The sequence below is a fragment of the Juglans microcarpa x Juglans regia genome, chromosome 3D (genome assembly GCF_004785595.1).
Source record: "Juglans microcarpa x Juglans regia isolate MS1-56 chromosome 3D, Jm3101_v1.0, whole genome shotgun sequence".
Taxonomy (NCBI): Eukaryota; Viridiplantae; Streptophyta; class Magnoliopsida; order Fagales; family Juglandaceae; genus Juglans; species Juglans microcarpa x Juglans regia.
Window position 1 is genome coordinate 10,477,671 of NC_054598.1, and position 13,412 is coordinate 10,491,082.

General features: G+C 38.6%; 1 long non-coding RNA gene across 1 annotated transcript; it reads left to right on the forward strand.

Annotated features, from left to right (window-relative positions):
- The first annotated feature begins 2,600 nt into the window (after positions 1-2,600).
- On the forward strand, positions 2,601-11,050 carry LOC121256496. The gene is made up of 3 exons (XR_005939014.1): positions 2,601-2,611; positions 7,266-7,268; positions 10,918-11,050. It is a non-coding gene; the product is annotated as an uncharacterized LOC121256496 (long non-coding RNA).
- The last annotated feature ends 2,362 nt before the right edge of the window (positions 11,051-13,412 follow it).

A 13,412-nucleotide genomic window follows, 5' to 3' on the forward strand; every position in this document is an offset into this window, starting at 1 on the left:
CACCACCCTCTTCGTCGGTCTCTTTAAAATCTAAAATATCTAAAATATAAATATCATTTCCCATCGTCCAATTCTGTGTGTATATCAATGCCTCCACAGTTGTAGGAGATAATGAACTACATAAATGATCCAATATGCGCCATCTGGTACTAAAGGCTAACTCCGAGGCAACGGTGCTAATAAGAATGTCCAATATACAACAGGTAATCTCAGAAAAGATGAGATATTTCTTTGATACTGCCTTCCACCATCCTAATATGTCGAAACCATCATCATCTAGAATAAAATCCTCTGATAAATAATTGTCAAACTCTGAAACCACCTCCGTAGATTGATGGACTAGTGTAGGATTATGTGCAAGGGTCTTAGTCCATGCCAATCAACGCTTCATTGTTGCCCTGGTGTCTGGAGGAGGTATTGGTGTAACGCTCCGACCCTGGAGGTCCAGGGAGTTAACTCCTAACACCTGATAATCAACTCCAACAATACTAATATATTTCCAAATCCAAGAATATATACTTCCAAAACTCCAAAACAAACGTAAATACTTCAAATTAATAAACCACACATATCAACAACCCAAATAAAATATCAACTTCTCTTCATGTTTCAATTAACAAACAAGAATAAAATAGAATTGACATAAGTCTCCATAATCCGTCTAAACATATTTAAATCAACCTACTAAATAAATAAAATCCACCAGCAGCATTAGTACCACGAGATACCTAATAACTATCCACAGCTAATCTTGTCCTCAAACTCTAATACTAGTCTTCAGCTGAACCATCAATGTCGTCTGAAAATATTATGAAGATTAAGGGGTGAGTTACCAACAATTCAGCAAGCAAAGAGCATATACTAGCATGTAAACATGAGCATTTATAACGTTCGATATGCAGATCAATAACAAATTCTTTCAGAATGCAGAAACAACATTTTTACTTTCGGAATGCATAAACAAAACTTGGTACCAAACATCAGACCAAGATTTTTAAAAAAACAAACTTGTTTCCAAAAAGAAAATCCTCTGGCATATCCAAACTGAAACATTATATTCATATCATCTCATAGCATCACATTGGGATAAATACCATGTTTAACCCCTGTGATAGGGTTATAAACCACCATTATACCCGTGGCTAGGCCGTATACCATATTTCACTCCCGTGATAGGGTTATAAACCACCATTATACCCGTGGTTGGACCGTATGCCATGTTTCACCCCCGTGGTAGGGTTATAAACTACCATTATACCCGTGGCTGGGCCGTATGCCATGTTTCACCCCCGTGGTAGGGTTATAAACCACCATTATACCCGTGGCTGAGACTTAACAGAAACAGAACGAAACATCATCGGGACCAAATCACATTCTGATACAGAATCAGAACATCATGCCAAGGTTTTCAGATGACACATCATATCAAAACAAAATACTGAATAGCTTCAGATCATTTCACATGTTCGAAATAAACAAAATCAAAACATCTTCATTTATTCATAGAAAAAACTTCTAGATTTTTATATTCGCTCTTGTTGCATAATTCAGAAACAGAATGCACAAAATTAGCTCATGTCTACACTAGTCATGACAGAAAATACTTTCTCTTATATAGAATTTATGCATATGCAGAACAAACATTTGAGGTAGTTTTCAGATTTCTTTTAAAAAACAAACATGCATATTTTTAAAGTCAAACTCATTTCATTTCTTTTATGCAAAACTAGTATATGATCCCGGCTTACCTAACTTCCGTGTATTATCCACACCTTGAGTCAAAACTCTAATAGTAACACCACCTAAACAAAACATATACCAAACATTTAATAAACCAATCAAATAAGCTACTATTTATTGAGTAATAATTCAAAACAACCCATTTTTACCTCAGTAACTATCATAAAATTAAACCCGAACAGTCCCCTCCTCAAACCACTAGCATGTAAATCCCATCACAGCCACTAAGATCTCCACGCAGCAGCCAAATACAACTCATACAGCTTACCTCTTACCTCTTACCAACATGCATTTAATCGAAGACAAGCAACCACAAAAACACCACTCCACCCTTGATCACTGCTATTCCCCACCAGCCATGTAATTAAAATTCCACACCAACACCATATCAACAACACCTTATCCACATTTTACAACCAACCATGTAATTTCTAAAAAAAATACTACCCTCACTATACAATCAAGACGTAAAAACTTTCAAATTAGAATTAGAAAATACAAATCATAATATTAAGTAAATAAATAAAACAATATTATTGCTATAGATTAACGCACTTAAATTCACGAGTTTAGTACGATGAAAAACGAAAGCGAGCGAACGTTGCCTAAAGATTATATCAATGCCTTGCAACACAACGGCAGTGTTACTTGTGATTTACACTAGCAGTTAATGAACATTACTCTCAAAAGTTTCGGAAGAGTATTACCCTATAGAGTTACGAATGGTTTCGCACAACCTCAAATCAAAGCAAGCCACAGAATTCTAAGCCCAAGACTCACTGCAATCTAGTGAAAGAAATAGTAATTCTGTACAAAGAGGAATTGAGTGGTTTAAGTGTGTAAATGGTGAGTTAAGACAGAGAGGAGGTGTGTGTGAAAAATAAATAGAGGATAAAATGAAAATAATGAGACTGAAATCGGAGGGTGGGAGGAGAGATTTTTACCAAAGCTAACACTTCCAATCCTAGACTCGACAGTGACACTAGAATCTTGAGACCCACGAGTCGACTGTACAGAGCAAACACCCAAAGAAAATCCACGAAGCAGTCGGAGAGGTAAAGGGAAATAGAGAGAGAGAGAGAGAGAGAGAGAGAGAGAGAGAGAGAGATGGCTCACCGTTGTGGAAACCAGCCAACGGCGACGAGATTCAACAACCCACGAAAGAACTCACAGTACTCGCAAAGAACGATCTGGAATTTGCGTAAGAGGGAGAATCTGAGTAGTTCAAAATGTGGTGAATAAAGTTTTCCATGTGAGAAACCGAAATAAACAAGAGAAACATGGGGAGCAGGTGCACGGGATGGAGGGGTTTTCGAAAACCAGAACAGCTGGGAAAAAGGAAAGAAACAGAAAAAAAAACTGTCAGGGAAGATAGAAATAAAAAAGGGAAGGAGACTCACCAAAAACGATGTCGTTTACTGGGGTCTTCCGGGCTGGGCTTCATCTGGACCTGGGCCTTGGGCCCGAGTGTTACATCCTCCCCCTTTATAAAAATTTCGTCCTCAGAATTTGTCACAAATTATGTAGATCACTGTCGAACAACTGTGGGTACTTGACTTGCATATCTTCTTCTAATTCCCAGGAAGCTTCACTGATAGTATGATTATTCCATACCACTTTAACCAATGGGATAGTCCGATTCCATAACACTTGTTCTTTTCTCTCTATAATCCGCTCGGCTCTTTTATTTAAGTCAGATTTTTCTGAAGTTGAAGAGGCTCGTAGTCGATAACGTGGGTGGGGTTAGGTATATACTTCCTATCATAGATATATGAAATACATCATGTACTCCTGAAAGTGCTGGTGGTAGGGCTACCCTGTAAGCAACTGGGCCAATCCGATCAAGAATCTCAAAGGGTGAGACAAATCTAGGGCTCAACTTGCCCTTCTTTCCAAACCTCATGACCCCTCTCATAGGCACAATCCTCAAGAATACTTTATTCCCAACCTCAAACTCTAATGGTGGCGACGGTTATCTACATAGCTCTTCTGTCGACTCTAAGCTGCTCTCATTCTGGCTCAAATGGTCTCTATCTTCTCTGTTGTCTTCTGTATGATTTTGGGACTCAAAACCTGTCTTTCCCCCACCTCGTCCCAATACAAAGGGCATCTACACTTCCTACCGTAAAGTGCTTCATAAAGTGACATCTTAATGCTAGCCTGGTAACTGTTATTATAAGAAACTCGACCAAAGGCAAGTGTCGTATCCAGATTCCCTTGAAATTCAACATACACGCCGCCCTCAACATGTCTTCCAAAATTTGAATGGTCATTTCCGATTGGCCATCCGTTTGCAGGTGAAATGCAGTGCTGAAATTTAACTTAGTGCCCATGGCCTCCTGTAAGCTTCACCAAAATTTTGAAGTGAAACGAGGATCCTTATCTGACACAATGGACACGAGTACCCCATGCAACCTCACTATTTCCTGTATATACAGCTCGGTTAGTTTCTCCAGCTTATAAGAAACTTTGATAGGCACAAAGTGAGCGGTCTTTGTCAAACGATCCACTATCACCCATATTGCATCCTGTCTAGTCAGTGTCCGTGGTAGGCCTATAACAAAATCCATATAAATATACTCTCATTTCCATTCTGGAATTTGAAGTGGTTGCAATAACCATGTTGGTCTCTGATGTTCTACTTTCACATGTTGGCAAGTTAGGTATTGTCCCACAAATTCAGCAATCTCTCTCTTCATGCCATCCCACCAAAATGACTCCTTCAAATCCCGATACATTTTTGTACTACCTGGGTGAACTGTGTAAAGAGAGCGGTGCGCTTCTTCAAGGATGAGTCTTTTTATTTCATCATTGCTCGACACAAACCTATATCCGTACCTTAAAATTCCATCTTTAGAGATGCTAAACTTCGGTTTATTCCCTTTTTTTACTTCTTCTATTAATCTCGCTAACTTAGAATCTTCTTTTTGAGCGAGCTTAATTATGTCTATCAAAGCTGGTTGAACTATTAAACTGGCTATCAATGCTTGCTGGTCACCAGTAACAACCTCAATAGTAACTCTTTCTAAGTCCATTATTAAGTAGGGCTGAGCGGTAAGAGTTGCAACTGCTGGTCCTAGTTCAAGCCATCTCCTCTGCCTCATATTCAATTCCTTCTGAGTGAAGAAGTACTTCAAACTCTTGTAATCTGTGTAGATTTTGCACCTTTCACCATATAAATAATGCCTCCAGATTTTAAGTGCAAAGACAACAGTGGCTAACTCCAAATCATGTGTGGGGTAATTTTGCACATATGTCTTCAATTGCCGAGAAGTGTATGCTATTACTTTCCCCTGCTGCCTCAATACACACCCCAAACCCAATCGTGAAGCGTCACTGTATACCACAAAACCTCTTCTATCGCTAGGGACTGTCAGAACCGGAGCTGCCACCAATCTCTTCTTCAATTCCTGGAAGCTTTCCTCACATTTTTTAGTCCATTCATACTTATTATTCTTCCTGGTAAGGGCGGTTAAGGGAACTGCTATTTTTGAGAAATTGCATATAAACCGACGGTAATAACCAGCCAAACCCAATAAACTCCTAACTTCATGCACATTGGTTGGTTGGGTCAAGTTAACTATTGCTTCAACTTTCATGGGGTCTACTGAAATACCATCCTTTGAGACTACATGTCCCAAAAATGAAATAGACTCAAACCAAAACTCACACTTCTTCAACTTAGCAAATAATTTCTTATCCCTGAGTGTCCCAAGTACTTGTCTCAGATGCTCTTCATGTTCAGCTTTGTTCTTGGAGTAGATTAATATGTCGTCAATAAAAACCACTACATATTTATCCAAGAACTCATGAAATACCCAATTCATCAAATCCATAAATACCGTTGGGGCATTGGTTAGGCCAAAAGGCATGACCAAGAATTCATAATGGTCGTACCTAGTCCTGAAAGCTGTCTTAGGCACATCCTCCCCCTTGATCTTCAATTGATGATAACCCGATCTGAGATCAATCTTGGAGAATACCTGAGCACCTTGCAACTGATCAAATAAATCTTTGATGCGGGGCAGTGGATATTTATTCTTTATGGTCACTCGATTCAGTTCTCTGTAGTCTATACACATTCTCATTGTCCCATCCTTCTTTTTCACAAACAAAACCGGAGCTCCCCAAGGTGACACACTAGGCCTGATGAAACTTTTGTCTAATAAATCTTGCAACTGTTCTTTGAGTTCAGCTAACTCTGATTGTGCCATTCGATAAGGGACTTTGGAAAGAGGTGTCGTGCCTGGGGCTAGTTCAATGGCAAACTCTAATTCCCGCTCTGGTGGCAATCCAGACAAATCTTCAGAAAAAACCTCCAGATATTCTCTCACAATAGGAATCTCTTCTAACTCCAATTCTTCCTTTGGTTCATCCACCACGAAAGCCAAGTACCCTTGACACCCATCACGTATTAACTTGCTTACCTGAAAAGCAGAAATAATTGGTGGAAGGATACGCACTCTGGAACCCATAAATCGAAGTTCTCTCCCTCCGAAAATTTGAATACCACCTCTTTTTTAAAGCAGTCAATACTGGCAAAACTGGCAAAACTGGAAGCTAACCAATCCATTCCCAATATCACATCAAACCCAATCATAGGAAAGACTATCAAGTTAGCTGGCATTTCCCTCCCACTAATAGTTATTGGACACTTAAGTAAAATCTTGTTGCAAGTCACTATATCACTTGCTGGGGTTGAGACCCTCAAATTGTAATCCATCTTTTTAGCATCAACGGGTAGAACTTAACATAATCCATTGAAATAAAAGAGTGGGTAGCCCCCGAGTCAAACAAAACAATAGCCTTATTGAGAAACATGGGGATAATTCATGTGTTTACGCCATATAATCCATAGAGATAACAAGATAAGAAATCGTAAATTTTAACATAAAAATCTAAATAGAAGAGTCAGAAAGATTATACCTGTGATTACATCATTCTTGTCCTCAGCTTCTCCCGGTGTCAAAGCAAACACTCGTGCCGGCACAGTCCTCCGCTGGTTGCTGCCCTGGTCATTCAGCCTAAAGCTTTGAGGTGGGTTGGGCCTTCTGTTGTTTTCCGCAAGCAAAGGACATTCTCTAATGAAGTGCCTATCCTCACCACATTTGAAACATGATCCCACTTCCTTTCTGCACTCCCCAACGTGTATACGGTCACAAAACTTACAGGGGTTAGTTGTATGATTTCCCTGAATCTGTCTCTGACTTGAACTGCTCCCCTCATTCCTCTTCTTCCATGGCCCTTGATCCAAACTAGAGAATCCTTGTGAAGTAGCTCTCTTCCTCTATTCTTGCAATTCAACACCCCTTTTAAGATTCTGTTCAACTAGCATCGCCTTGTGCACTAACTCTGAAAAATTCTGAATCTGTAGGATCATCACTCGTTCATAAATCCTGTAGTTCAAACCTTCCTCAAACTTCCTGGTCTTCCTCCCCTCATCAGGAATTAGGTATGCAGCGAAGCGTGATAATTCTGCAAACCTTGCAGCATACTAGCGCACAGTCATGGTCCCTTGCACTAAGTTGGTGAACTCTCGAGCTATCTCGAGCTATAGCTTCCCTATCCGCTTTAGGGAAAAATCGATCAAAGAAATTCTGCTTGAATTGAGCCAAAACAATCACTCCAGTCCCCTCAACTTCCCTGATGACTTTTTCTGAATTCCACCATCTCTTCGCTTCTCCAGTTAGTTTAAAAGCTGCGAACCGAACTTTCTGTTGATCGGTACACTCCAAAACACTGAATATTTCTTCAATATCTTGAATACACTCCTCTTTTGCATTTGTATCGCCTCTTCCATCAAAGGTGGGAGGATGCGTCCGATTAAATTGTTCAAACTGCAACCCCCATCATTGTTGTTTTCGTTCAAATCTTCAGGACTTCGAACTCGACGACGAGACGCCATCCTGAAAGCTTAAACTTGGTGAAATGTTCTAAAATAAGTAAAGACGAAAATATTAAATTAATAGAATAAATCAATAAAATATACATATAAATACAAATATATATATATATATATCAGATAACTATTTAAGCCTGACAGCGCTTAATACCCACATACATCTTTAGAATCTGAACCTCAAAGTTATGAATTCAATTCCTAACATCTGCCAAATCTAAAACTCAAATCCCATCCAAAATCAATCATAAGGTTTACAAAAGCTCAAACTTAAATATCCACATGATCATCTTTATAGTCCTCAAGTTCCTACACTACCCATTTGAAATTTTACATCCTATGAACCCACAGATATCTAAACCTCAAAAGGTTTATAGTATGCAGAATCTCTAACCTGTCTCTGATACCAACTGTAACGCTCCAACCCCGGAGGTCCAGGGAGTTAACTCCTAACACCTGATAATCAACTCCAACAATACTAATATATTTTCAAATCCAAGAATATATACTTCCAAAACTCCAAAACAAACATAAATACTTCAAATTAATAAACCACACATATTCACATACCAGATCCTCCGTATAACAACCCAAATAAAATATCAACTTCTCTTCATGTTTCAATTAACAAACTAGACTAAAATAGAATTGACATAAGTCTCTATAATCCATCTAAACATATCGAAATCAACCTACTAAATAAATAAAATCCACCAGCAGCACTAGTACCACGAGATATCCAATAACTATCCACAGCTAATCTTGTCCTCAAACTCTAATACCGGTCTTCAGCTGAACCATCAATATCGTCAGAAAATATTATGAAGATTAAGGGGTGAGTTATCAACAACTCAGCAAGCAGAAAACATATACTAGCATGTAAATATGAGCATTTATAACGTTCGATATGCGAACAATAATAAAAATTTCTTTCAGAATGCAGAAACAACATTTTAACTTTCGGAATGCATAAATAAAACTTGGTACAAAACATCAGAGTGAAATTTTTAGAAAAAACAAACTTGTTCCCAAAAAGAAAATCCTCTGGCATATCCAAATTGAAACATTATATTCATATCATCTCATAGCATCACATCGGGACAAATACCATGTTTAACCCCCGTGGTAGGGTTATAAACCACTATTATACTAGTGGTTGGGCCGTATACCATGTTCACCCTCGTGGTAGGGTTATAAATCATCGTTATACCCGTGATTGGGCCATATGCCATGTTTCACCTCGTGGTAGGGTTATAAACTACTATTATACTCGTGCCTGAGTCATATACCATGTTTCTCCCCCATGGTATGGTTATAAACTACCATTATACCTGTAGCTGGGTTGTATATCATGTTTCTCCCCAATGGTTGGGTTATAAACAGAACGGAACATCATCGGGACCAGATCACATTCAGATACAGAATCAAAACTTCATGCCAAGGTTTTTATATGACACATCATATCAAAACAAAATACTGAATAGCTTCAAATCATTTCATATGTTCGAAATAAATAGAATCAAAACATTTTCATTTATTCATAGCAAAAATTTTTAGATTTTCACATTCGCTCTTGTTGCATAGTTCAGAAACAGAATGCACAAAATTAGCTCATGTCTACACCAGTCATGACAGAAAATACTTTCTCTTATATAGAATTTATGCATATGCAGAAGAAACATCTGAGGTCGTTTTTAGATTTCTTTTCAAAAACAAACATACATATTTTTAAAGTCAACCTTATTTCATTTCTTTTATACAAAACTAGTATATGAACCTAGCTTACTTGACTTCCGTGTATTATCCACACCTTGAGTCAGAACTCTAGTAGTAACACTACCTAAACAAAACATATATCCAACATTTAATAAACCAATCTAATAAGCTACTATTTATTGAGTAATAATTCAAAACAACCCATTTTTACCTCAATAACTATCATAAAATTAAACCCGAACAGTCCCCTCCTCAAACCATTAGCATGTAAATCCCATCACAGCCACTAAAATCTCCACACAGCAGCCAAATACAACTCATACAGCTTACCTCTTACCATTTACCAACATGCATTTAATCAAAGACAATCAGCCACAAAAACACCACTCCACCCTTGATCACTGTTATTCCCCACCAGCCATGTAATTAAAATTTCACACCAACACCATATCAACAACACCTTATCCACATTCCACAACCAACCATGTAATTTCTAAAAAAAATACTACCCTCAATATACAATCAAGACATAAAAGCTTTTAAATTAGAATTAGAAAATACAAATCATAATATTAAGTAAATAACTAAAACAATATTATTGCTATAGATTAACTTACTTAAATTCACGAGTTTAGTACGATGAAAAACGAAAGCAAGCGGACGCTGCCTAAAGATTATATCAATGCCCTGCGACACAACGACAGTGTTACTTGTGATTTACACTAGCAGTTAATGAATATTACTCCCAAAAGTTTCGGAAGAGTATTACTCTATAGAGTTATGAATGGCTTTGCACAACCTCAAATCAAAGCAAGCCATAGAATTCTAAGCCCAAGACTCACTGCAATCTAGTGAAAGAAATAGTGATTCTATACAAAGAGGAATTGAGTGGTTTGAGTGTGTACACGGTGAGTTAAGACAAAGAGGAGGTGTGCGTGAAAAATAAATAGAGGAAAAATGAAAATAACGAGACTGAAATCAAACGGTGGGAGGAGATATTTTTACCAAAGCTAGCACTTCCAGTCCGAGACTCGACGACAACACTAGAATCTTGAGACCCACGAGCCGATTGTACAGAGTAAACACCCAAAGAAAAGTCACGAAGCAGTCGGAGAGGTAAAGGGAGAGAGAGAGAGAGAGAGAGAGAGAGAGAGAGAGAGAGAGAGAGAGAGAGAGAGAGAAATGGCTCACAGTTGTTGAAACCAGCCAACGGCGATGAGATTCGACGACCCTTGGAAGAACTCGCAGCACTCGCAAAGAATGATCTGGAATTTGTGTAAGATGGAGAATTTGAGTAGTTCAAAATGTGGTGAAGGAAGTTTTCCATGTGAGAAACCGAAATAAACAAAAGAAACGTGGGGAGCAGGTACACAGGATGGAGGGGTTTTCGGAAACCAGAACAGCTGGGAAAAAGGAAAGAAACAAAAAAAAAAAAAAAAAACCGTCGGGGAAGATAGAAAGGAAAAAGGGAAGGAGACTTGCAAAAAACGACGCCGTTTACTGGGGTCTTCAGGGCTGGGCTTCATCTGGACCTGGGCCTTGCGCTCGAGTGTTACAATTAGGGTAGGTGCAGGTGTAGTAGATGCAGTACCACCCTTAATTGTATTAAACTCATCATATAATTTAGTCAGGGTATCTCAGGCCATCTCACCAATAAGATCAGTTCATGCCTGATAGTGCGCAAGTCCCAAACCATATAACATGCCTAAAATTTTCAGACGGGAATCAAGAATAATAGCCACATATAACAAAATATTTAGTTTAGTCAAATCTCTCCAATACTTGTCATATTTGACCCTCATGGTTAATGTCATTCCCTCATCCTTAGATTGGAACCCCTTCACATGTCATCTAATTCTTCTTTCACCCTACATATTTGTTGATAAAATTCATGGGATGTAGGATACAAAGAAGCAGATAACTTCAATGTGACATCGTAAAAAAGTCTGAGAAAATCAACAAAAGTAGAAACTACCTCACAATCATCATTATTAGGCTTTCCTAATCTCTCGTGCTCATCAAAGTATTTGACATATTGAATATCTTCGTCACCCAATAATTGAAATGATGCCTTATATTCTTAGGCCGCCTCCAACATCAAGAAGGTTGAGTTCCATCTGGTAGGAACATCAGTACAAAGACCCTTCTTTGATGTTATGCCTATAGTTTTCGCAATAATCATGAATTTCTCCAATCTAGAAGGAGAAGACCTCACAAATTTCACAGCCAGTCTAACTCGTGCAACCAAGTCATTAACATCCTTCAACCCCTCAGTCACAATTAGATTCAAGATATGTGTAGAACATCTAACATGCAAATATTCACCACCCAAGAATGTCTTATTTGCCTCTCTAAGATAAGTCTTCAGATATCCCAAGGCGATATCATTAGACGATGCATTATCAACCGAAACTATCAAAACCCGTGCCAACCCCCACTTTTTTATTGAGGCTTTCCCAATCGTCTCACCCTTGTGATCAATTATTTGACAAAACTTAATAATCTTTTTATGAAGAATTCAATCAGAATTAATAAAATAAGCAGTCAAAGACATATAATTGAAATTTTGGACAGAAGTCCAAATATCGGTAGTGAGGCAAATTACCAAATCTGCCAATTGGCCCCTTTAAACATCTTTATCTTTCCAGTACATCTTTTTAATATCCTTTGCCACAGTGTGGCAAGAAGGAAATGTAAATCTAGGTTCCAATTCTTGAACAAATTCTTGGAACCCTCTCCCATCCACAAACTGAAAAGGTAGTTCATCTATGATAACCATACGAGCTAACTTCCTTCTACACTCATCAGGATTATACTTTGTATACCCCTTTAATGTTAGACCCCAACTACTCTCATCTGCCTTTTTTTTAGTCCAATTTTTAGTTTAGATTGACTCTTCTCCAGTAAGGATCTTAATATTGGACTCTTCTTGCATTGTTCCTCTAAATGGACCTTTAACTGGGATGTACCATGTTTTTAATAGTGACATTCATATATTTTTTCATAATAATTACATTTAAGTTGGGGGTTATTGGGGTCACCACCCTCTAGTTTGGTAAAATGAGACCAAACTACAGAAACAAATTTCTTGCTTTGTGGTGTACTCTCACTCACGGGGTTGGAGTAGGGCTAGGTTCTGGGGCAGGGGTATTGGTAGAGGTAGGAGAGCTATCAGTGAAATCTCTTTGACAATACATTCCTAATTCCACAACACAATAAAAAATTATAAAATAAATCAACACACGACATAAAAAAATCATAATAATACACCACACATGAAAAAACAAGGCAAAGTGCAAATCCAACACAATTTAGGGATTTTGAATTGAAACCCCTAAATCAATTTATTTAAGGGTTTCAGATTGAACTCATCTTTCCTCCAATCTCCAATCCAAAACTCAAAAACTAAAATCTAGGGTTTTGGATGTCTTATCTTTGGAGTGACGGCGAATGCGAAGTTGCAAAATGCAAAGTTCAAACGACGATGGAGTCCCGTTGGTGCTCGTGCAGTCGTGTGAGAAAGAGAAAAGATCAAGCGAGAGAGACTGAGAGAGCATGAGAGAGTGAGAGAGACAGAGAGAGTGAGTCAGAGATAAGAGAGTTCGAGAAGGACGCGAGGGGAGGGGAGAACTTAACTAAATTTGAAATGGCGTCGTTTTGTCATGGACAAAATGACGTCGTTTTACTTACTTATGAGTTTTTTTTTTTAATTATATATATTTAAGCGGGGCGGGGCTTAGCCCCCTCCGTCCCCTGCCTCCGTAGGCCTCCAGGGGTGCTTGCGGGGCCCCCGCACCCTACTCGAGCGGGTCGGAACCCCCGCCCCCCATGGACGGGGGTGGGGCAGCGGAGTGCAGGGCCTCGCTGCCCACCCCTAATGTTTAATGCAATGAAGTACCAACTTTTCAAAAAAAAAACCCACGTCCCTACCGTGACCCTTAAATGAAGAAATATCATTGGACCATAAGACCCATTCAATACCTGTGTACACATAGGTACATGTACGCATAATCTGTATGTATCTATACATGAACATGTTTGGGAGGCCGTAGTCCGC